Source organism: Humulus lupulus, chromosome 2, assembly GCF_963169125.1.
Source record: "Humulus lupulus chromosome 2, drHumLupu1.1, whole genome shotgun sequence".
Classification (NCBI taxonomy): domain Eukaryota; kingdom Viridiplantae; phylum Streptophyta; class Magnoliopsida; order Rosales; family Cannabaceae; genus Humulus; species Humulus lupulus.
The window spans coordinates 75816384-75842644 of NC_084794.1; the positions used below are offsets into that span (position 1 = coordinate 75816384).

Consider the following 26261-nt stretch of genomic DNA (forward strand, 5'->3'; position numbering starts at 1 on the left):
TTACAAACTTACCCTATAGACTAGTCCATACTTACATCTTGGGAACTCGATAGTATAATTAAGTGGGGGTGTTAATCATAGATGTGCACATCTATAGCTTCTGAAGAAGAAGTAAAATGATGGTTTCCTTTTAGTTTGATTCAATGTGCTAAATGATAGAGATCTCATTTCAGTAATTAATATTAGTTTACTGAAATATCATTTACAAGGAACTAAGTGTTTTAAAGATAAAATACAATGAGGGGCAAAACAGTATTTTAGTCCCATCTCATTGTAGACTGTCTATAGAGGATTGAGTGATAATTATGGTTGTAACAATGGATAACTAATAACATATCTATATTTGTTTTACAACGTTCTATGAATTCAAGAGTGCAATTCTGAGTCTTTAGTGGAGTCATGAGGAATTAATCAGTTATTATATTTATTTGTTAAATTTATGATAAGTTACAGGAGCTTGATTTCATAGGCCCATGGTCCCCACTATACCTTGGATAAAATCATCTAGATAGTCTCAATTAATTTATTTAATTACCAATTAGAACTATCAAAGTTGACCAGGTCAATTTTGGATAGTTTCACAAAGTTTTACAATTTAGAGAAGAAAAGAGACTTTAGGGCAGATTTATTAATTAATATAAATTGGTGTCTAAATTAATAAATAAGATTAAATCATGGTTCAAATCATAAATAATTAATTTGATAAATGATTTAAATAATTATTTAATTAATTAATCAATAGAAAATAATACAGACCTTGATTTTAAGACCAATGGGCTTATAATTAAATGGGAAATTTCACGGGCCTAAAACCCATCGGAATTTTGACCGTTAGGCAGATATTATCTATTAGTTTATTGTTTTTTTAATTAAAAAAATGACATTTTAATTAAAAAGAATGCTAAGTGAGAGTTGAAATAAAATTTTAGAAAGACTATTTGACAGAAAATCAGAAGCTCTATTCTTGATGCTCTAGGTTTTAGATCCTCTCTATAGCATAAGTCTTTTTCTAAGCCTCAATATTCTCTTCTATTCTTCTTCTTTTTGCATCTATCTCATGTGTTTAGAATTGCCCACTCTAGTCTAGGTAATTCTAAGGATACTTTGGAAGACTATGAAGAAATTTGAAGATCAGTTCAATTTCTTGGTGATACCCCGATACAGAAAAAATACAAGGGTTAGAGAAACTGAAGGAAGAACTAATAATACATTCCATTGCGTATAATGCAAGTGTTCTTATCATTATCTCTTTCTAACTTCAATTGTAGAAAGATGTTCTAGGTTGTCTTATATTAATGTGTTTAATATATGATTTACATGTAAAATATTAAGATCATGTATAAGTTTTCCCAACTGATGGCTAACGCCTCTGACTACTTCCACTTCTTGGAAAACATCTTAGATTACGATTCAAGGGACGAGTCCATGACCGAGGATTAGAGTCTATCTCAAATTTCCATCAATAATTCTTATTTAAATAAAATGGGACTTCCTTAAGAACCTATGGATTCTTGTTATGGTTTTATTTAAACACTTTATTGGATGTTTGCTTTATGGGGTACTTTTGAGAAAACTTTGGATATTATAGTTGTATACCTCTCTCTTTTTTAAACTCTAAATAATGTGTGGATGTGAGTATTTATGACAACTTTCATGATTAGCTTTCAAGTAACCAAAACACGATGTGTTTTGTCTCCTCATATGATTTTGGTTTGGTGACTTAGAATTTCATAATGTGGTTAAGAGGAAAAGGAACAAGAGGTGGAAGGGGAAGAAGTTGAGGAAGAAGTGCCTCTACAAATCTGAATGCTGCAAAAATCCCTGACCTAAGAATGCCACTTGCCCAACCAGCAACCCCAGCTGTACTATTTGTGCATTTGGCTGCAGAAATAGCTAGATTGAGGGAACAGTTAATGTAGAGGGATGAGGAGTTGGCCCAAGCCAGAAAATTACCCCAACCATCCCAAGTACCGTTGGCATAGCCCGAGCCTTCAGTAACACCACCTGCACCATTGCCAATTGCTTATGGTTTCAATCCAGTCTATGAACGCTTTAGGAAGCAAGCCTCACCTAGTTTTGAAGGGAAAGTTGATCCTATGGTGGTAGAAAAATTTGTTGAAGTCAGTGGAAGCTATCTTTGACCACATGGAGACGAATGACCATCAATGGGTTTCTTGTGAAACTCACCTACTCAAGATGATGCAAGGATATGATGGGATGTGGTGAAGCAGACTCATAACTTGAAAACTATGATGTGGGCAGATTTTGTTCAAGCATTTGGCAAAAAGTATTACAGTGCAGCTGTACTGGAAACTATGGTGGATGAGTTCATGACTTTGGTTCAAGGAAACCTTTCCGTTATCGATTACGCTTAGAAGTTTGACAGGTTGGCTAAGTTTGCATCTGAAATAGTACCAACCGAGGCCATGCAAGTCCAAAGGTTTATGAGAGGACTTAAGCCTAAGATTGCTAGAGATGCCAAGATCACCAGTGCTGAGGTGGTTAGTAAAGCTGAGGTTTTGGATAAGGCACTTGAAGCGGAGTACTTGTTGGACAACATATGGAAGGGCAGTGCTGCAAGAAGGGAGGCTAATAGAAATAAGGGCTTCCATGAGAGCAACAAGAGGAAGGCCCATGACAGACAAAGCAATGGCATTGACAAGAGACCTAGACTCCCAACCATGAATGGCAAAAATCATAACAACCATAACAACTACAAAAACCGTAACAATCACAATAATGATCATAACTACGGAAACCACCAAGACAACAAAGTTTAGTGTCCTAGCTGCCCTAAATGCTCACGCCAACATTTGGGGGAATGTCAGGTCGTCACCAACAAGTGTTACAAGTGCGATCATAAAGGCCATCTGAAGAAAGATTGCCCACAATGGAAAGTAGCACTACAAGAAAAAATACCTTCAATAAGACCGAAAAAGTTTTATTAAATATATACCATAACACTTTTTGATGTGTTAAGGAAAGCAGTGTTATAGTAGGTCGGAGCACTTTACATAATACTTTTCCATAGTTATAGACATGTGTTATGGTATAGCCTACGATAACACTTTTGTTGTGTTATTTTAATAGTTAGATAATTATTTCATTATGCTATTTATAAATAGATTATATAACACTTTTTTGTACTTATAAAGTATTGTTATGATACACTTTATAATAACACACTTTCTGCATTATAGAAAATAGTTGCATAACATAATTTTATGCTTATAAACCAGTGTTATTGTAAAAGATACAATAACACATTTTTTGTATTATTCTAATATTTGGATAAGCTTGAATTATTATTATATAAACCTGTACATTATAATTATTTTTTATTGTTTTAATTAAAACCCGCTTCATTAATATACTTAAGACACCCTTAACATTGTACAAAGATATTTTTGAGTACCAATTACATGGTTCATAACACATATAACCAAATAATTGTGTCAAAATACATTCAAGATTATCTGAACTACAATAAAAAAGTCTTAAGATATTCAACATTGCCTAATTAACATAAACAAAACATTCTCACAATAGTCAACAAAATAATCTTAAACAGTTGCATATTCAAAAGTAAAGGTAGGAATTCATGATCTTCCAAATGTTAGCACACCAAAGCCTTCCAAATCAGATTTTCTTTTACACTTCACTTGTTGATTCTAGTAAATAAAACATAAAAAAAACTAATGAGATCATGAAATATCATATCATTCATCTAAAATAGACAATAATATCATGAGACAACCAAATTTAGAATAATTGATTTTAAATAATAATGAAGTTATTATATTACACACATTACTACAACTATCTATACTCAAGTGACCTTAGAACTTTAATTAAATGGTGCATAATATTAATTCAAATTGGCCCCATTATCATTTTGTCTTTCTCATCTTCCCTATCAAATCAATCAAATAATACTATCATAATCTTGGATTGCATATCAGTTAATGATGAACAAGCATTTATATAATCAAATAACCAAATAAATACCTCTTGGAATAACCTTTTGAGAAGGCCATGCAATTGTTAAACCAACAGCTTCTCGTATAGTTTGTTAATGCATCCTCATCGGTATTATCAAACCGCAGGCCAACTTATTGCTTTACACAAAACACTACCCCAAAACAAAGGAAAAGGGTTGTGTATGCAGCTGACTCCTACTTTTGAGGCCCTGATGATGCCATAAGAATAGCAACAACCACAATAAACATAGACAACATACTTACTAGCAATATATATGTTCTTCTTGACGATTTTCTGTATTCTCCAACCAAAAGAATTCCCCAGAAAGTGCGTACTAGTGGAAGTGCCTGCACCCCAAAAAATTCCATATTAGTATGTGATGCACATTTTGGTTCAGTTGAAATTTTGCACAAACAAGTTTATCCCACAAAAGAGAATTTTGGAATCAAGACAAAAAATTATATTTGAACCAACCTGAACAGCATCTGCTGCAGCATACCCTACAGCTTGGCCTCCCATGAATTGGAGTCAATTGCCAAACCCGTAGAGCAGACCGGCCATTAAGGCCCAGCCTCTGCCATTCCAGTCATTCATAAAAGCCTTGAATGAAGATTTGGGTAAGTCCAGCACATGGTAGTAAAGGAATGTGATGTTGAGGATTATAGAAAGGACAAAACAAGATACTGAGAAGTAAAAGAATGCATAGTAGACAACCAAGTGAGGAACCCCATCTTTCAATGTATGCCATTGATGATTTGTTGCCAAGTTGAATGCTGGTGAGAATAGAGAAAAGCAAACACCAGCAAAGAAACATATGGACAATCCAATGAGAGTGCTTTTCCCAAACACCTGTAGCAAGGGTTATAATTATTAAATGTGATAGAGAATCTGAGATGTTTGGATTTGAATGTCAGGTGATGAATGTCCAAATGTGAGAATTTTAATTGATTTTCCATACTGAAAATTATTGTCTTCTGCAGTGCCATCTATAGTAGTACAACTAGTTTTCTGCTCATTCTCATTATCCTTAAGTGCACCATCAAATAAAACAATTTAAGTAAAAATTGCATCACTCAACAAGCTCGATGATTTTCTTTGTAGAAATGAATAAAAACAAGATAATTCTTAGATAACCTTAACATTTAATGAATGAAACATACCCTTCTTTAGATGAAAAACCTTCAAGCTTTTTTTTATTATCCGCTGCATTAGATAAGTGGACAGCAGAAGCAAGGCAAACTGCAACCAAGAAGCAGCCAACACCAGGGAAAAGGATCTCGGCTCTATTAATTCTATCGTCTATTAAGTAATTCAAGGTTGTTCCTATCACCATTAAAGATCACAACAGAAGCAAAAAATTCAGTATCTATAAGAGCATTACAGACAAACATCAACATTTAGAAATGGTCAGAGAGAGAGAGAGAGAGAGAACGAAAGAAAGGACCTATAACAACTGTTATGCTTGCAGTGATCAATTCTGTGACTAATAAGCCAACAAAAGCCCAAGCATACTGAGTTGAGAGATTTCCAAGGCTAAGTACCACCGCTCCTGCCATTGCAAACATCACAGAAGGCCAATTATCCTGCACCAATCACCCTAACATGAATCAAAACCAAATACATACAATACAATACAACTCCATTATGGAAAACAGATGAAATTTTCATTATGTTGTGTCCCTTATCACTGGTCCCTCCAAACAACACCACATTCATCATAGAGAATAGAGCATGAATGAACTAAACTTTATCCAAATATATGCAAGTGTTGAATATTTGTGATTCAACACTTGTAATGAGCTAAAAAATATAATCAATACTGAATTAATCATGAGAAGGAGTAGCCAAAAGAATTATAAAAAAAAAGAAGACGGAAAACAAAAAATAATGGATTCTAGACACGTCTCATAATAATTGGACATTTTTATTAAACTTCATGGAGACAAGACTGTCACAATAAACACTACTACAAAAAAGACTTTTTAGGACTAGCATTGCGAGTCCTAAAAAAGTTTTTAGGACTAGCATTGCGAGTTCTAAAAAAGTTTTTAGGACTCGCGGTGCGCGAGTCCTCTATTTGAGAGCCTTAAAAACTAAGGTTTTTGCGAGTCCTAAAAGAAGTTTTTTAGGACTCGCATTGCGAGTACTAAAAAGTTTTCACTACTACAATAAAAAAGGACTTTTTAGGACTCACAATGTGTGTCCTAAAAAATTTAGTTGAGTACCTTTTAATTAATTATAATTTTATTTTATAAATCAATATTTAGGTAAAATGCACAATTTTTTTTTAAATCCCACTATTATCTAATGACTAATAAATATATAAGTATATATTTAAAATATATTATAGAAATTTTTTAAAAGATTAAATGAATAAATACAGCTCATATAAACAAAATAAAAAAGATACAATCTAATACAAAATCAAATCAGAAATACAAAACCAGAAATACACAAGCTAATACAAACACAACACAGAAATAAATCAACAACAACAAAATGAGATATTGTATATATTTTTTAAAATGAAGACCCAAGATTGCCCTTGTTAGCCACCACTGCCGCGAGCTACAGTTGCTGCCAGCCACCTCCACGAGCCACCTCCGTGCGAGCCACCGTTGCAGTGAGCCACCTCCGTGAGCCACTGTTGCAGCTAGCCCTTAACCCCTCGTGAGCCACAGTTGCAGCAAGCCCCCACCAACCGTGAGCCTTCGTCCGCCACCACCGTGAGCCTTCATCCACCACTGCAAGTGTAACGACCTAAATTTGCTAATAAGGCTTGGAGCCTTGATTAGTGTGCCAGGAGAGCAATAATTGTTTTACTGCATTAATTTATGTGAATTTACTGAATATGTGGTTAGTATGCATGTTTAGGTGAAATAAATATGCATGTGGACCCCGTTTGTATGATAGGGGTAAATTGGTAATTTTAGCCCGATGAGGGCATATATGTGATAATTGTATTATGTGATTCGTACCACGTGAGTGTGGTGTTGTTATTGTGATGCACGTGCCGAGACGGTCCTAGAGAGCTAGTTTACTCAAAAGTCACAACGGGATTTTATACCCGGCTCGGGAGGAGCCTAGCGGTATTTTGGGGAATTTTGTGGGTTGAGTTGAGAACTAGTGGATATAGTTATTGGTGATTGAGTAACCTGGGTAACCATTTTTAACTGCTTTGAGTAACAAGTTTAGATGGAGAAATGGTAGAATTGTAATGGATAGGAAATGACAAGTGAGCCCTTGGGGCTTAGTTATGAAAGGATAGGTAAGGAGGGGTAAAATGGTCATTTGGCAAGGGGTTTAGACACAATTGAGATGTGTTATAGGGGTACACGGTTTGGGCTTGGTCATTGTTGGTTTTGATAAAATTTGAAGAGAAGGAAAGAAAACTAGAAGGAGAAAAGCTAGGGCAAGAAGAAGAAGAATAGAAGTGGCTGAAGTGGGAGTTTAGGAGGAGAATCAAGGGAGTTTTGGGGTGAATTCTCCATTTGAGGTAAGAATTTTTATGCAAATTTAAGGCTTGTTTCTGTTTTGATTTGAGAAATTTAAAGCATGAGTTAAGTTTTTAAGTTTTGTATGAGTTGCTGAAATCAGAAATCTAAGGTGTGGATTTTTGGGTGTGATTGTGTTTTTGATCTTGATGATAGTGTCTATAGGTTGTTAGATGGTTCATTTGAGGTTTCAATTTGGTTTTGGGGTTGAGATATGTGTTTGGGCTGGTTTAGAGGTGTTTTGGATGAGGGAATTGAAGGAGAAAAACCCAGAATTCTGGGTTCGCGTAGGAGCGCCGCGGCGCGAGGCTATTTCTGGGCAGAGGGAGGCTTCTGACTTGCTGGGCGCCGCGGCCCTCTTGGGTAGCGCCGCGGCGCTAGGCCATTTTCAGTACTTGAAATTTTGCATTTTTGAGCTTTTACTCCGGGGGTTCGGGGGATGTTTCCAATGATTTTTTTTAGGAATTTGGGAGTCCCGAGAGTGTGGAATTGGTTCCGGGAAGTGATTTTGAATTGATTAGTATTAAAGGATGTTCTGTACGTGTTGTGACTAGGTCTTTGTGAAGCTCGGGTTAGAGGACCGTGCTCGCGGCTTTAGTGCATCAGGAAGCTCGGAATACAGGTAAGAAAACTATAGCACCCGTAGGATAGGGCATGGGCCCATAGTGTGATTGCGGGGCACGGCCCTATATTACATTACATGTTAGGGTGCAGATGTAATTGAATTAATTGCAGGGCACGAGCCTAAATTGTATTACATGGTTATGGTATAGTTTTGATTGAATTGTCATATGTTTGACTGTTATTTGAATTATACTATATGTGATTATAGTAGCGAGAACGGCAAAGGCCGAGAACGGCAGTGGGGCTGGAAGTAACACTTAGCACATGGGATGCTTATAGTCAGGGTAGGACCCAGTGGATACATGTGATATCCTTACGGTGAGGACCGAGACCCCAGGCTTTGGTAAGGCTTCTGGGGCGGCATGGCCGTGTTTGCTTAGTCTAATGGTTGACCTGTTTATCTGTGGACTATCTGATATGATTAACTGTATAATTTGCATATGTTATGAACTGCATGAGTTTTCTTGCTGGGCTTCGGCTCACGGGTGCTCTGTGTTGCAGGTAAGGGCATAGATTGAGTCAACCAACCATGAGTACGAAGAGCGTGAAGCGACGCGTACATGTTTGGCCTGCCCGACTGCTTTGGTTAGGGGTTTATTCGAGAAATGGCTGTAATAATCTATGCTTTTTATAACTAATCAACTGTAAACTTATTTCAAGATGTAAATAGTTTTCAAACCTTATTTTGGGATCCCAAATGTTTAATACTAGAAGTTTTTATTGAAATAATGCATTTTCAAAGATTACAGCCTTAACTTTTGATTAGTCACACTTTCGTTTTAAAAACCTCGGTTAGCGAGTTCATTGCACACTGTTTTTTCTTAAAACTCACTTGGTAACGGCTCTAAGGAAGTAGGGCGTTACAGCAAGCCTTCGTCCGCCACCACCATTGCTACCGGTGTGAGTAATGAAGGATGGGAAGCTAGTGAGAGAGATGAGGAAGAAAGAAGATGGGAGGAGGAAGAGAATGAGATGGTGAGAGAGATGAGGAAGAAAGAAGATGGGAGGAGGAAGAGAGTGAGGCTGGCGGCTAGGGCTTCATTATTCAGAAAGAAAAATATAAGGAGGGAGAGAGATATCACGTGGAATTTGGAAAGAGGGAAGATGATGGGTTTTAATGATAATAATAATAATAATAATAATAATAATAATATTAATAATAATAATAATAATAATAATAATAATGGGCTGTCTTTTTTTTTGTATTTTTAATAATAATAATAATAATAATAATGGGCTGTCTTTTTTTTTTTTGTATTTCTAATAATAATAATAATAATGGTAAATGGGCTGTTTTTTTAGTATTAAGGACTCTCAAAGTGAGTCATTAAAATTATTAAGTAAAACACTTATTTTTTTTTTAGCTCAGATTTTTTTAGGACTCGCATATTCTTTTAGGACACTCATTGAGAGTCCTAAAAGAGTATTAAGGACTCCCAAAGCAAGTCCTTAAAATTATTAAGTAAAACACTTATTTTTTAACCCAGATTTTTTTTAGGACTCGCATATTCTTTTAGGACACTCATTGTGAGTCCTAAAAGAGTATTAATGACTCCCAAAGCAAGTCCTTAAAATTATTAAGGAAAACACTTATTTTTATAGCCCAGATTTATTTAGGACTCGCATATTCTTTTAGGACACTCATTGCGAGTCCTAAATTGTGTTTTTTCAGGACTCTCAATGAGTGTCCTAAAAACTTTATAAATATTTTTAAGGACTTGCGTTTAGGTGCGTGTCCTAAAAAAGTGTCCCATAAAGGGTATTTTGTAGTAGTGAAAATTGTCTAGCAATATTTTTATCTCATTTTCTTATCTAACTTTTAGCTTCTAGCTTCTATAACCTCTACTGAATTGTTTTTTAGCTCTGTTAGGGTAAAAATAAAAAAATAAAAAGAGGAACAGAAGCTTCTGTTTTGGGGGTAATCTTTGAAAATTACAGAGGCCAAAAAAATATGATAGAAGCCTTTGGAATGCTTTAGTAATAAATGGTGGTCATTATCTAGATGGTGTCATCATAGGAAGGAGCACCATCGCACTGTACTACATGGTATCATCAGCATTCCTTTGTGATTAAATAATAACATTTCATACTTCCAAACATGCCCCCCTGTGTGATCACTGCCATCACACACACATAAGAGTACTTCAGAGAATATGAATTGGATAAAATGATCTTTGTAAATGTACCAGAGATATGAAACTTTATTATTTATAGCAGAATAGTACAAAGATACAAAGAGAGGGAAAAAGGAGCTGGAAGCCAAGAAGTGATTAACAGAAAACTAACCACACTAATCAACTAACTATAGCTGAACCTATATTATAGTTAGAGCTAACTAACTACATGTGCTAAAACTTAAGCCCAAGCAAAACAATCAAAACCACCCATTTTTTGGGATATTTAAGCCAAAGAAAAACAATCAAAGTGACTCCTGACTTAAAGGGTGGTCATAAACCATTTTGCAGATAGAGATCATCCTATGCCTTCTCTTTCACTGTCAAATGGCTGGGCTACCAATTCTTTGATGTCATTGTCAAATCCAATGGTGTTTGTTCAGCAATGACAATGGTCATGGAGGGACCTGTAGTGGGGGACTTCCTAAACTAAGGGATAACTTAACACTGACTTAACTTAACTTAACTTACAAGGTCAAATCAGAGAACACAAACAAACAAAAAAATACAGAACAACACCATAAGAGGGCAATCTTTTTCAATCTGCTATCAACAATTAAATATTACAAGGTCTTTCTCTTCTCACACCTTCTCTTACAAAATAAATAGCTCTCGTATACAATACATACTTACGGTTAACAAAAAAAAGAAAAGAAACATAAGTAAGATAGTTGAGAACCACTAATGAACAATTCCTCTTTTTTGTTATTTTTTTTCTTCCAAATTGACTTCATATAATGAACTAATAAAAATAGTAGAAACTTAAATTATGAAAATGGCATTAATTCATCCAATATGGTGTAATTTCTATATATATATATATTTACTTTAATTTTCACATGCCATTCAATACTACATATATAAATATATATTAAACCCCTATGTATTATGCAAAGTTGTAATAATTTATAACTACAACCGTCAGGCATATACATGTAAAATAAGATTTTAATGACCTCAATTTTAATGTTTTCCGATACTAATGCAATATATGAATAAAATAATAATAGTTTTGGCTATCACTAATCAAATAAATGAATTAAAATACAATAGTACATAAATGATAATTATTTTTTGTTGGAAGGGGCATAAAAACGGTTCAACTTTTCCTCCATGATTGCAAGTTGTTGCAAATGCAGGGCTGTTTTGGAAAATAAATAAAGAAGCCATTTGATTAATTATGTAAGTACAAGACTTCAATTTTAACCATATATCCATAAGAAACTGAGAAAAAGAGCAACAAAAACATAACACAGCTACTAAAACCAATAGCATGAAAAGCCTAAGGGTGTGGTTCGTGTCTGTAGCCACCACCAAAAAAATAAATAACAAAATAATAGACTAAACACATCTTGCAAGGGAGTTTGATTACCCAACCCTGAGAAAAATCATTGTTGAAGAAGGATCCCATTTGATTATGAATCAGAGACCATTTTGCAACATTATGAGAGTGTTAATTACTCACCCTAGTGGAAGTAGTTGAAATATCATTTTTAATCATCCTAAGTGATTTTTTTGTTAAAAGACAACATGCTACATCGATCTATTAAACTTATAATGTTAAATAGGAAACATTATCCTGTGATGATATACATTGACATAATCATATACTATTTACTTTCAACTGTTATGATTATTTTTTAAACAAAATAACTTTGTATTATTATAAGTGAATTCAAGGGTGTGGTAGACCCATTAGTATCATAGCCCCGAAAAAGTGATACAAACCAATAATAAGACAAACAAAACAAGCATTAAAAAAAATAAGGTTCCAGGTTTTAAAAAAGCAACCATTATTGTAGCAATAATACTACAAACTCTGTGAATAACTGTTATACCCAAAAATTAGAGATCAATAACGTGGCAATAAAGGTGACAAGTGGCAGTGCATGATCAGTAAAAGACACATTAATAGTCAATAAATACATTGACTCCTCAGAGTTGTGATAAAGTGACCCGGTAGACTGACGAAGGATTTGGACTGCTTGAAAGATGTCATAACTAAGCCAAGTGCACCTTGGTCCGAGGAAAGCTAAGGAGAGTGCATCCTAGGAGGCTAAGGAGAATGCATCTTAGGAGGCTAAGGAGAGTGCATCCTAGGAGAGTGCATCCTAGGAGAGCTAAGGAGAGTGCATCCTAGGAGGCTATGGAAGTCCCATGCAAGCCAAGGATTGGGACTTAGATTTCAGCCAAGGGAAGGCTACACAATGTCCGATCAGACATAGTTGAGAGATGCTAAAGGAGAGTGCCTCAGATTTGTCCAAGGTGAGATGCCAAGGAGGATGGATCATACATGGTTGAAGATGCCAAGGGGAGAAGTGCCTCGGACCTTGGTCCGAGGAGAAGGCCACAAGGTCCGATCGGACCTTGATTGGAGGAGGTATGCTTGGACTTGTCCGAGGTGAGAAGCAAGAGGAAAATGCCTCGGACCACTTTGGTCCGAGGAGAAGGTAAGAGGTGCTTGGCTCGGACCACCTTGGTCTGAGGAGAGCCAAGCATACATCACTTTGAACCAAGGAAAGCTTGAAGGAGTAACCAACATGCATGTGAGACTACGTCAAAATCCCCGGAACGACTTCAGCAAGAATTGGTCTAGGCACCCGGGAATCTCTCATTCCTCACTCAAATTAAGGAATCAGTTGTATTTTAAATATTTCTTGTAATATAAATATAAGATTAATAATAAAATATCCCTATCGAAAGGGGATATCAGTTGAGTATCCCAGACCTATAAATAGAGGGCTTATGGGATGAGAGAGGGGTTGGCTTCTGGGGCTTCTTCTTTCTAGAGAGAGAAAGTGCTGAAATTTGAGAGGACTCTTGTATTTTTGTAATCTGTACTGAAGAAACTCAGTTGGCTCAGTCCATCTGATCTTGAGTACGGATCCATAAATCACAACTCTAAGTGGATTAGGCTATTACCGACAATCGGGGCTGAACCACTATAAAATCTCTTGTGTGTTCTTTATTTTCTTTATTAAAACTGTCTGTTGTTGTTTACATTCTCTTGAAGGCTTGTCATTATTGACGTTCTCACGTCGTTGGCTAAAAACGCAGCAACAATAGCAGTTGAAGAATTTTACATAGTCATATTATAACAATTGAAGGGTCCAAAGACACATAGTGTTACAAACCCAAAAATTTAAGCAAGCACTAAAGAAGTAGAATATAAATAATATTATAGTAGTAGCTAGTTTGCTAACAAAAACTCAGAGCCTCACAAGATTATCTTAAAACGCTAATATAGGTCCTCAAAAGTCTAATGGTCAAAATGGATAGACATCCCAAAACCTTAATAGTATAAATTAATCAACATATATATATATATACTTATTTCAACTATTCAAAGGCAAACAAACCCTTAAAAAAAAAAAGCAAATTTATCTAACCTGAGTTTACAAGTAGTTTTGAAAAAATTAAATTTTGTTTAGAAAATAAAAAGAGTCCCTACTATCCAACCTCAAAGGCTTCAAAACTTAAATCAATTACAACTTTGTTGCGGGATTTTATGGAAAAGTCACCCAAACACTAGAGGTTTTCTTCATTATATAAAGTTTTGGCCTTTTGTAATCACTAGTTGACTCTTACAATCACTATTTTACTCAAACCAGCGGGAACCAACGAGAATCAACAACTATAAAGAAAAAGTAAAGTGGCCAGTACATGAACAGAGAACAAAACAACAGCAGAAAAAAAAGCAAAGAAGAAAAACTAAGAATAGAAACAAAAAGCTAAACCATGAGACTGAGGGGTCTCTCTACACAAGTCTATTCCAAAAACTTTGTTAAGGCACACACAAACACAAATTCGCACACAAGTGTGGAGGTGAAGTAAAAGTATATGTGTGTGGGGGCAGAGTGTGAGATGGTTATAGGAAAGCCTCTACCAACCTTATGGAACTCTACTGTGAGCAGTGTCTTATTAGTAAGTAGGGTTTTCTTTTACCCTTTATTTTTCCTTCTCTTACAATCAAAAGACAATCTTCAGTCTTCTACAACCATTATTCAAATATATATAAATGAAGAGCATATATGGCACTAATGGGCCACTGATTTTGTCTGTTCGAACAAAGTAAAAAAATTCACAACAAATTAAAGCAACATATTTGTCATTTATTTATATAGGTCTCTTAGAGTCATTTAAACAAAAACATTATCTGCAAACAAAGAAAGAAAACTATATATATATATACATGAACATAAAAACCATACCCATTTCACTGTAAGCAAACAAAAGAGACAAAGACAAAACAAATGACAATAACAAATAACTAACATAGACTAAATAAATATCAAACAGATCTAACACATTTATATTTCGGCATGCCAAGAGACCCATTTAAATATAATAAAGGAGTGTCCTTGAGTATGAATGAGTCTATGATAAAGACTAAATCAACCTTGTAGATTTGCAACAACAACAACAAAAAGTTCATTCATTATTGTTCCATTACCAGTAGATTACGTATATAACACAAGAATGAATTAAAAACAAAAGAGAGATTTTGTGTAACCAGAAAATAAGTGCATGCTCTCTCAGTGGAAGAAATTTATAACATGAAAAGAAAGGAAAAAAAAACCTGGAGACAAGGAGGGAGGTTGGGATGATTGCCATTGGAGAGTTCTTTGCGAATGCCAACATCGAAATCCATGGTATTTGAATAGTCTCAGTGGGTATGTATGTCTCTATAATCCTAAATCTAAGAAGAGGATAATAGAGAGGGAAACGAATGATGGAAAAAGAGTAAAGGTGAGATCTAAAGGAGGCAGTGTAGAGAAAACAATGAATATAGAGGGAGAATGGAGTAAAGCTAGGGCTAATTGAAATTTTTTTCCTTTCATATCCCACCTTTTTTTTAGAAACAAATAATTTAACACTTTTATTTTGGCTTTTTTGGAAAGTTACCGTCTTTTTGTTTTTGTTTTTTAAAGGATTTAGGACTTTTTTTTAGATATACTATAATACTTTTTAAATAAACTTAAAACTGAGTGTTATGGAAAGTGATATTTGGTGTAGTGTAGGAGCAGGGCAGAGCAACAATATAAATCTATTGTTAGGAAGAGTCTTTGCATTGACCTAAAAGAAAGCAGCCAACAGTCACATCATGGTCACATGTCAGCTCCTTATTTCTAGTATGATATGCAGATTCCTCACTGATTCTAAAGCGACTCAATCTTATATTACTATGAATGTAATTGGTAAATTGAGATTGCCTTGTAAACTGTTTGACCGTAGTTTTAGTACCATGTTACCATCAGGAGACATTATGTCGTCAACTAGAAAATGTCCACATTGTTTGTGAGTTTCTGAAAGTGTTTCCCAAAGACTTGCCAGGTTTACCCCCGAGCAGAGAAATCAAATTCATGATCAAACTTGCACTAGAAACAACACCAATATCCAAAGAACCCTACCAAATGGAACATGTAGAGTAGAAGAAACTCAAGACCCAGCTAAAGGAATTGTTGAATAAGGTGTTCATACGACCTAGTCATTCGCCATGGGTGTAGATTCCAAGAACTTTACTTAGCTAAGTTAGATAGTAGTATAATAGTAATAGTAGTATTATTGTTATAACTGTGGATTTTTGCTTCAGACCAGGATTTATTTGGACACTCATAGTAGTACTTGTAGATTTTCTAAGTTTGACCTATAGTTTAAGAATATTAATTTTAACCTAAGGTTTGATTAATATGACTGATATTGAGGATAATATTTTGTATACTATAAGGTTTAAATAAGAACCAATAGGAAAATAGCACATGTTATGTATGGGTTATTAATGATTAAGTATTTTGAGGATTTAATTTATTAAGGCTAAAATTTGAATACTCTAAGGTCAGTCAGCAGCTTTGAAAACGTTGGAAGGCTTAGTCAAGGCTGTTCACTCAATTTAAATTAAGCTAAAAATGTGTAATTTCGTGTTTAAATAATCAGCGTATGCCGATATATCGCAGCTATAGGGGGCGATATATCGCCCCTCTCAACACTTTTTGAAACTTTTTGAAATCGTTTCCCATTCAAACCTTCAACCTCTTGATAAGTCCAGCACCTTTTTGAACGAGTCTTCAGCCTCTGCTGAAAGATAATTCAAATTATTTTCACTTAAAAAGCCATTATTTTTATTCAAGTTAAATGAGATCTTTTCATTCCTAAACTCTATAAATAGGACCTAGTGCCCATCCATTATTCATCTTTTACTCTAAGTTCGGAGGCTACAAGTTGCTAGGTGAGTGTGAGAGTGTAAACACTTGGGTTGGGAATCATAAGCTTGATCATCATAAGCTTATCAAACACTTGGGAAGTAAGGTTTTATAGCATTTCGGTTCAAGGTTTAGATTGGTCTTACAAGTCTTCAAGGTATTTCCACACTCTAGTTCATTGGTTTTATTTTATATAAGTTCTCATATTCTTCTACTCAGCCTTCTAACCTTATTCTTATTTTGGTTAGGAAATCTATGTTCTTGAGCACAAGGTTTTGGTAAGTATATTTTAATAGTATAGTTCCTTCATCTCTTTTTCTTCAATAGACTCACCCTTTCATAAATGGTTTTTAGGAGTGTTCAAAAGTCCCAACTCTGTCCTCATATCCCAGTATTTTTGGTAAGGAAAATAGGATAGAATTTATATGTTATATGCTTTTTATATGTTATCTCATGTTTTTATGTTATGAAATATGTTATGTTATGTTATGTATGTTTGTAGGCTTGGGCATATGACCCATATGACTAACAAACCCCAAATGGATTATGGGCATATGACCTGCTTAGCTAGTAGGACCCCACTAATCTAATGGGCATATGACTTGTTTAGTCTATGGGACCCCAAGTAATAATGGCTATTATAGTATGTGTATGATATAAGTGTTATGTTATGTTTTATGTTTTTTTTTATGAAATTTATGTATATGAACTATGTGTTAGATTTTCCTTGCTGGGCATTAGGCTCATTCCTTTTTATTTATATGTGTAGGAAAGTAGTCTTAGTGGCGGGAAAGGTTCTTGGAAGCTTGGAGAATGTGTATTGAGGCGGAATGGATTCAAGAGCCGAGCGTTTCGATTTGAGGATGTAGTTTTGTTTTTATGGTTTTTACATGTATTTTTCCGCACTTGTCATGCAATCCCTTTTTATTTTAAATTATGTTATGTTTTGTTTTTAAAACAATGGGATCCCATATCCTACTTGAGATTTTATGTAAGTTTAACTCTTATTTTTCTTACAAGTTTCTTAATAAATTTATGGTATTTTCACTTGTAAGTTTTATTAAGGATTAGTATGTATAGTTTTCGTTAATGGTCCAAAAGTCTAGAGTAGTTGGGTCATTACAGTTGGTATCAGAGCAACCGATTCCTTCGCATGAAGTTCTCCTCGATACACACACTCAAAAGCTCTGAATCTGACCGCCAAGTAAGTATTTAAGTTATGGTTATTTTGCTTATGTGTATAGCTAACAATTTTTAGTATTTATGTTTTCAGTTAAGTATGAACGGAGCTTTAACCTATCAGGATATTAGAGCCATTAAGTCTTTAAAAAGAATAAGGGAGCCAAGAAACACCGTAGGAGTACTAGAAAGAATCACACAAAGATTGCTCTTGTTCCACAAAGAGATAGGTCACCTTCAAGAGTCTAAGCAAATAATGATGAGATCAACGGAACAATATGTATTAATAATTAGGCTATTTAAAGATTTCCATCCTGTAATAGAAGCCTTAGAAGAAATATGGGAAACCATGAATGATGAGGACGAACATCCATTAGCGATACGATATTATTTCCTCTTAATTAGGTTCACTGCAAAATCAGAATTTCAGTTTACAAATGAGAAAAAACATAGGATTTTCACAAACCGTCCTAGAGGACATTTTGATGCACATGATAACGACGATTATGAGGAGATAGATGAAGATATGCTAGATGAAGGATCAGATGTAGAAGATCCCGATTTTTAGAATAGTTAGTTTTTATTGGTTGTTTTGTTTATTTCTTTATTTTATGATTATAATAAATGAAAACTATTTTTCAAAATGAATAACATGTTATTTTATTATCATGTATGAGTTTGATTTTATTTTTGCAATCATAATAAATACTAAATAAAATGAATAATGACTAAATTTGGTGAGGGTGGATACAAATCAATGAACCAAGTTTCCTTATTGAGAGTTAGGGGGCCATAGTAGTGGGAACGATTTTACTGATCCCAGCCATCCCTCAATATGGTTAACTTTGGAACAAAGATAAGTTTCGAGCCTGAGAATTAAGTCATATAGGATGATTAGAAACACACTTAGAAAATAAAGATGACTTGTTTTTCTAAGTATAGAAACCCACTCTAAATAATAAATAAAGACTTATATAATTTTTCATAAAAGTCATAATAAATAGGTCCGAGATATGTATGTTTTAGAATAAGTTTTTGCCTTAGAGCCTATTAGGTAAAGTTCTAACATGTTTCTTTCAATTGTTAGAACTCTGCTAAGATGTCGCTCCGAAGATCCGCACGCACCAACGGAAATGCCTCCAACGCTGTCCCAGCAACCAATGAAGCCCCTCCAGTTCGCAGAAGGGGAGTGCGTGCTACTGCCCGCCGCAACGCGCCGACACCGCCAGCTGACAACACTGCGGAGATCGCCAGACTGCGATAGCAAGTCAAGGAACTTTTGTAGCAACAAGCTCAAACTCAGCCTCAGCCGCAGCCATAGCAAATTGCCCCAGCACCCCAACAAGTTGGTCCATATGGGGGATGGCCAGTGAAGAACTATGCGCCATATCCAGTACCGAACATGGAGCCAGTGTATGAGAGGTTCCGCAAGCAGCACGCTCCAAACTTCGAAGGGACTACAGACCCCTTTGAGGCAGAAGAGTGGCTAAGGAATGTGGATCCAATTCTGATGCACATGAATCTCAGTAATGCAGACCGCATATCATGTGTCTCGTCTTTGCTCTAGAAGGATGCCAAGATATGGTGGGACTTAGTCCAGCAATCGCATGATGTTGCCACCATGACATAGACCCGATTTGTGGAGCTGTTCCACAAAAAGTACTACAATTCGGCTGTACTCGCTACGAGAATTGAGGAGTTCGCCAACTTGAAGCAGGGTACTTTATCAGTGGCGGAGTATGCTCGTCAGTTCGACCGCTTAGCAAAGTTCGCATCTGAGATGGTTCCAACTGATTTTTTGAGGGTGAACAAATTTTTTAAAGGACTTCGACCGAAGATCGAGATGGGGGTTAAGTTAGCAAACCCGGGGAATACTACATATGTCGATGTTCTTGAAACGACAATAGAAGTAGAGAGGTTTCAGGCTAATGTAAGTAAAGAGGAAGCTAGTAAGCCTGAACCAAGACAGCATAATCAACCTCAGACCATTCGGAGCAACAACCATAATGGAAACAATCAGTCCAGCAATTATAATGGCAACAATCAATCAGGCGACAACGGTAGCAGCCAGAAAAGACGACATCCTGATAACAAGAAAGTCGATAGTGATAAGAGGGCACGTATGAATAATGGAGGAAATAGGCCGGGCTACGTGGAATACCCGCCATGTGCTAAGTGTCAGAAGAAGCATCCTGGAGAATGCCGCGCAAACACCAAGGAATGCTTTAACTGTGGTCAGGAAGGGCATCGTAAAAGAGATTGTCCTCAGCAGAAGCCAGAAGGGAAGAAGGACAAAAAGATGGTTCTTGCTAGGGTTTTTACTTTAACCCAAGGAGAGGCTGATGCTAGCAACAAGGTGGTCACAGGTCAGGTTTCTATCATCAATAACTTATGTTATGTATTATTTGATTCGAGAGCCACTCATTCGTATATCTCGTTAGGAATGATAGAAAAACTAGACAAACCTTGTGAAAGATTTAGAACTAGGTTTGTAACCGAGTTGCCTTCGGGCAAAGTAGTTCTATCATCACGGATAGTACGAGGCGTACCGATCAAGATTGAGGACATAGAACTAGAAGGAGACCTGATAGAACTGGTGATCAAGGACTTCGACGTAATATTAGGCATGGATTGGCTAGCATGGCATGGCGCAACCATCGACTGCAAATGCAAGAAGGTGATGTTCGAAACTCCTGACGGCCAAAGACTATGCTTCATGGGACAAGCTTCAGGATTGCGCACCCCGTTAGTATCATCTCTCAAAGCTCAAAGAATGATGGAGAAAGGATGTTAAGCATTCTTAGCCAGCATCACGAATGTGGAAAGGGAGACACCACTTAAGGTTGGAGATCTCCGTGTTATACAAGAATTTCCAGAGGTATTTCCCAATGACTTTCCAGGATTGCCGCCAACTCGAGAAATAGACTTCACGATAGAATTAGTACCAGGCACCGAGCCTATCTTTAAGGCACCATACCGGATGGCACCTACGGAACTCAAGGAGTTAAAGACGCAGCTACAAGAACTCCTAGACTTAGGTTTTATTAGGCCAATCCATTCACCATGGGGAGCTCCAGTACTATTCATGAAGAAGAAGGACGGGAGTATGCAGATGTGTATAGACTATCGTGAGCTGAACAAAGAAACGATTAAGAACAAGTACCCGCTACCTCGGATCGACGATTTTTTTGATCAACTCTGAGGCGCGACTGTGTTTTCAAAGATCGATTTACGGTCCGGGTATCATCTGCTCAAGGTAAAGGGAGAAGATATTCCTAAGACAGCCTTTAGGACTCGTTATGGACATTACGAGTTCTTGGTTATGTCTTTTGGTCTTACTAATGCACCAACCGCGTTTATGGACTGAATGAATAGGGTCTTCAAGGACTACTTGGATAAATTCATCGTTGTGTTCATTGACGACATTTTGATATACTCCAAGGATGAAGTAGAGCACGAGGAACATTTGAGGTTCATTTTGACGCGATTGAAGGAGCATCAACTCTACGCCAAGTTCAAGAAATGCGAATTTTGGCTTTCGCAAGTGGCATTCCTCGGGCACATTATATCAAAAGACGGAGTTGCAGTAGACCCATCAAAGGTAGAGGCTGTGAAGGATTGGCCCAGACCAAAGAACGCATCTGAAGTAAGGAGCTTCCTAGGGTTAGCAGGTTATTATAGAAAGTTTGTAGAGGGCTTTTCAAAGATAGCCACTCCGCTCACCAACCTGACCCGGAAACAACAGAGATTTAATTGGAATGATAAGTGTGAAGAAAGCTTCCAATTGCTCAAGAATAAGCTTTGCTCAGCACCAGTACTCAGTGTACCGACACCCAACGATAAGTTCGTGGTCTACTGCGATGCATCAAAGCAAGGATTGGGTTGCGTGCTGATGCAAAATGACAAGGTGATAGCCTACGCCTCACAAAAATTGAAGGAGTACGAGCAGCGCTATCCAACTCACGATATGGAGTTAGCAGCGGTGGTCTTTACGTTAAAAATCTGGTGTCATTACCTTTACGGAGAACAGTGCGAGATTTATACGGACCACAAGAGTTTAAAATAATTCTTTATTCAGAAGGAACTCAACATGAGGCAGCGCAGGTGGTTGGAGTTAGTAAAGGATTACGACTGCGAAATCCTATACCACCCAGGAAAGGCAAACGTAGTTGCCGATGCGCTTAGTAGAAAAGTTATGGAAATTTAGCAGCTTTATCGGGAATAGAAAAGCCGCTACAGCACGAGCTGATCAATGCCGGAATAGAAGTAGTTGTAGGCAAGCTGGCTACTTGTCTATCAAGTCAAATCTGTTAGAGGATATACGAATTGGTCAGGGACAGGACGACACACTAGCAGTACATATGGATGCAGTCAGAGAAAGCAAGGCTACAGATTTCTCATTGAGATATAAGGATCGGGTATGCATGCCAAATGATCAAAGTATGAAGAAGACGATTCTAGAAGAAGCGCACATCACCCCGTACTCAGTTCATCCAGGGTCTACCAAGATGACTCATGATGTTAGGGCAGTATATTGGTGGCCAGGAATTAAGAAGGACATAGCAGAATTTGTGTCCAAATGTCTTGTATGCCAACAAGTGAAAGCAGAGCATCAGCGGCCTGCAGGTTTATTGCAACCGCTTAGCATACTAGAATGGAAGTGGGATGATATAGCTATGGACTTCGTGACGGGTCTGCCAAGGACGAATAAGCAGCATGATTCTGCTTGGATAGTAATAGATAGACTAACCAAGTCGGCTCATTTCCTGCCTATTAAGACTTCATATACGGTAGACCAATATGTATACATCTATATCTAAGAGATTGTATGGTTGCATGGAATCCCCAAGACAATAGTGTCAGATAGAGGATCGGTGTTTACATCGAGATTTTGGGGGAGTTTACAGCAAGCTATGGGTACCAAGTTAAGTATTAGTACAGCTTTTCATCCTCAGACAGATGGGCAGTCCGAGCATACGATTCAGATTTTAGAGGATATGCTTGCGCGTGTGTACTTGATTTCGAAGGATCATGGAATAAGTACTTGCCGCTGATCGAGTTCTCGTACAACAATAGCTACCAGTCAATGATCAGGATGGCACCTTATGAGTTTCTATATGGAAGAAGGTGCCGATCATCGTTGCACTGGGACGAGGTAGGAGAAAGGCAGCATCTAGGTCCCGAAGCTGTTAGACAAGCTCAAGAAGCAGTAGCGCTTATTAGACAGCGTATGCTTGCTGCTCAAAGCCGTCAGAAAAGCTATGCGGATGCCAAGCGACGTGATGTGGAATTCCAAGTTGGAGATCAAGTCTTCCTAAGGATATCTCCTATGAAAGGTGTCAAGCGGTTCGGAAAGAAAGGCAAGCTTAGTCCCCGATTCATAGGTCCTTTTGAGATATTGGACAAAGTGGGACCAGTTGCGTATAGACTAGCGCTATCGCCAACACTAGCCGATAGTCACAACGTGTTCCACATCTCGATGCTACGCAAATATGTGTCAGACCCATCTCACATTCTCAAGTACGATATGATAGCACTCCAGAAAGGCTTAAGTTACGAGGAACGACCGGTTAGCATCCTAGATAGGGAGATGAAGCAGTTACGGTCCAAGACCCTTCCTATAGTAAAAGTCCTATGGAGTAATAGTTTTGAACGAGAGGCAACGTGGGAGTTGGAGGAGGACATGCAAGGCCGGTATCCGGAGTTATTTGGTAAGTAAATTTCGAGGACGAAATTCTTTTTAGTAGGGGAGAATTGTAGAGTCCAAGAACTTTACTTAGCTAAGTTAGATAGTAGTATAATAGTAATAGTAGTATTATTGTTATAACTGTGGATTTTTGGTTCAGACCGGGATTTAATTGGACACTCATAGCAGTACTTGTAGATTTTCTAAGTTTGACCTATAGTTTAATAATATTAATTTTAACCTAAGGTTTGATTAATATGACTGATATTGAGGATAATATTTTGTATACTATAAGGTTTAAATAAGAACCAATAGGAAAATAGCACATGTTATGTATGGGTTATTAATGATTAAGTATTTTGAGGATTTAATTTATTAAGGCTAAAATTTGAATACTCTAAGGTCAGTCAGCAGCTTTGAAAATGTTGGAAGGCTTAGTCAAGGCTGTTTACTCAATTTAAATTAAGCTAAAAATGTGTAATTTCGTGTTTAAATAATCAGCGTATGCCGATATATCGCAGTTATAGGGGGCGATATATCGCCCCTCTCAGCACTTTTTGAAACTTTTTGAAATCGTTTCCCATTCAAACCTTCAACCTCTTGATAAGTCCAGCACCTTTTTGAATGAGTCTTCAGCCTCTGCTGAACGATAATTCAAATTATTTTCACTTAAAACGCCATTATTTTTATTCAAGTTAAATGAGATCTTTTCATTCCTAAACTCTATAAATAGGACCTAGTGCCCATCCATTATTCATCTTTTACTCTAAGTTCGGAGGCTGCAAGTTGCTAGGTGAGTGTAACAGTGTAAACACTTGGGTTGGGAATCATAAGCTTGGTCATCATAAGCTTATCAAACACTTGGGAAGTAAGGTTTTATAGCATTTCGGTTCAAGGTTTAGATTGGTCTTACAAGTCTTCAAGGTATTTCCACACTCTAGTTCATTGGTTTTATTTTATTTAAGTTCTCATAGTCTTCTACTAAGCCTTCTAACCTTATTCTTATTTTGGTTAGGAAATCTAAGTTCTTGAGCACAAGGTTTTGGTAAGTATATTTTAATAGTATAGTTCCTTCATCTCTTTCATCTCTTTTTCTTCAATAGACTCACCCTTTCATAAATGGTTTTTAGGAGTGTTCAAAAGTCCCAACTCTGTCCTCATATCCCAGTATTTTTGGTAAGGAAAATAGGATAGAATTTATATGTTATATGCTTTTTATATGTTATCTCATGTTTTTATGTTATGAAATATGTTATGTTATGTTATGTATGTTTGTAGGCTTGGGCATATGACCCATATGACTAACAAACCCCAAATGGATTATGGGCATATGACCTGCTTAGCTAGTAGGACCCCACTAATCTAATGGGCATATGCCTTGTTTAGTCTATGGGACCCCAAGTAATAATGGCCATTATAGTATGTGTATGATATAAGTGTTATGTTATGTTTTATGTCTTTTTTTATGAAATTTATGTATATGAACTATGTGCTAGATTTTCCTTGCTGGGCATTAGGCTCATTCCTTTTTATTTATATGTGCAGGAAAGTAGTCTTAGTGGCGGGAAAGGTTCTTGGAAGCTTGGAGAATGTGTATTGAGGCGGAATGGATTCAAGAGCCGAGCGTTTCGATTTGAGGATGTAGCTTTGTTTTTATGGTTTTTACATGTATTTTTCCGCACTTGTCATGCAATGCCTTTTTATTTTAAATTATGTTATGTTTTGTTTTTAAAACAATGGGATCCCATATCCTACTTGAGATTTTATGTAAGTTTAAATCTTATTTTTCTTACAAGTTTCTTAATAAAGTTATGGTATTTTCACTTGTAAGTTTTATTAAGGATTAGTATGTATAGTTTTCGTTAATGGTCCAAAATTCTAGAGTAGTTGGGTCATTACAATGGGGGGCACCAGTTTTGTTTGTGAAAAAGAAGCATGGAAGTATAAGGATGTGCATCGATTAGCGAGAACTCAATAAGGTCACAATTCAGAACAAATATGATTTTCCCATGATAGATAGCCTCTTTGATCAACTACAAGGGGCGGTAGTGTTCTCAAATGTTGATATACAATTTGAGTACCATCAGCTAAGAGTGAAGGAAGGAGATATTACTAAAACAACTTTCAGAACTTGTTATGGACATTATGAGTTCCTAGTGATGTATTTTGGACTCACTAATGCCCTAGCAACATTCATGGACACGATGAAAATAGTGTTTAATGACTAATTGGATAAATTCGTAGTGGTGTTTATTGACGACATCCTTATCTACTCAAAGACTAAGGAGCAGCGTGAGGAGCACCTCAAGTTGACGATCAAGAGACTATGAGAGCACCAACTTTATGCTCAGTTCTCTACATGTGCATTTTGGTTGGAACAAGTGACTTTCCTAGGGCATACTGTAACACCCTGGATAGCCAAGACCGTTACACTGTGTGTTTATAAAGTGCCAGACTCGCTAATCAAGTCTTTTGAATAATACCGTGTTATTGAAACTATTAAGGAACTAGGGTTAAAAGCGTTTTGGTCTCAAAAGTCACGTTTTCATTAAGAAACATTGTTTATTTACACAGGATCCCAAAAATATCAGTTTAAAGACCATCTACAAAAGTTACAAGGTTCAAATACATTAACCAGCCATACTAAGGAAAAACGAGCAGTTAGGTAATCCCTGTCCTGACTCATTCCTCGACCATGGTGATCGAACAGCTGGCTAAGTACATTCCACCTTGGGGCTCTCCACCTCAGGCTTGGTCCAGCTTGCCTTTGCCTTTACCTGCACCACGTAGCACCCGTGAGCCAAGGCCCAGCAAGAAAACACAACAACAACAGAGCATGAACAATTAACAGACAAATCAATAACTCACATTGCATCTCATAAACTCAGATATATCATCAGTCAGTATAATCAAGTATTCCACA

The 26261-nt window shown here is 36.6% G+C and overlaps 1 pseudogene; it reads right to left on the reverse strand.

The window, feature by feature from the left end:
• Positions 1 to 4175: 4175 nt before the first annotated feature.
• On the reverse strand, positions 4176 to 15443 carry LOC133816119 (ureide permease 1-like; annotated as a pseudogene).
• Positions 15444 to 26261: the final 10818 nt, after the last annotated feature.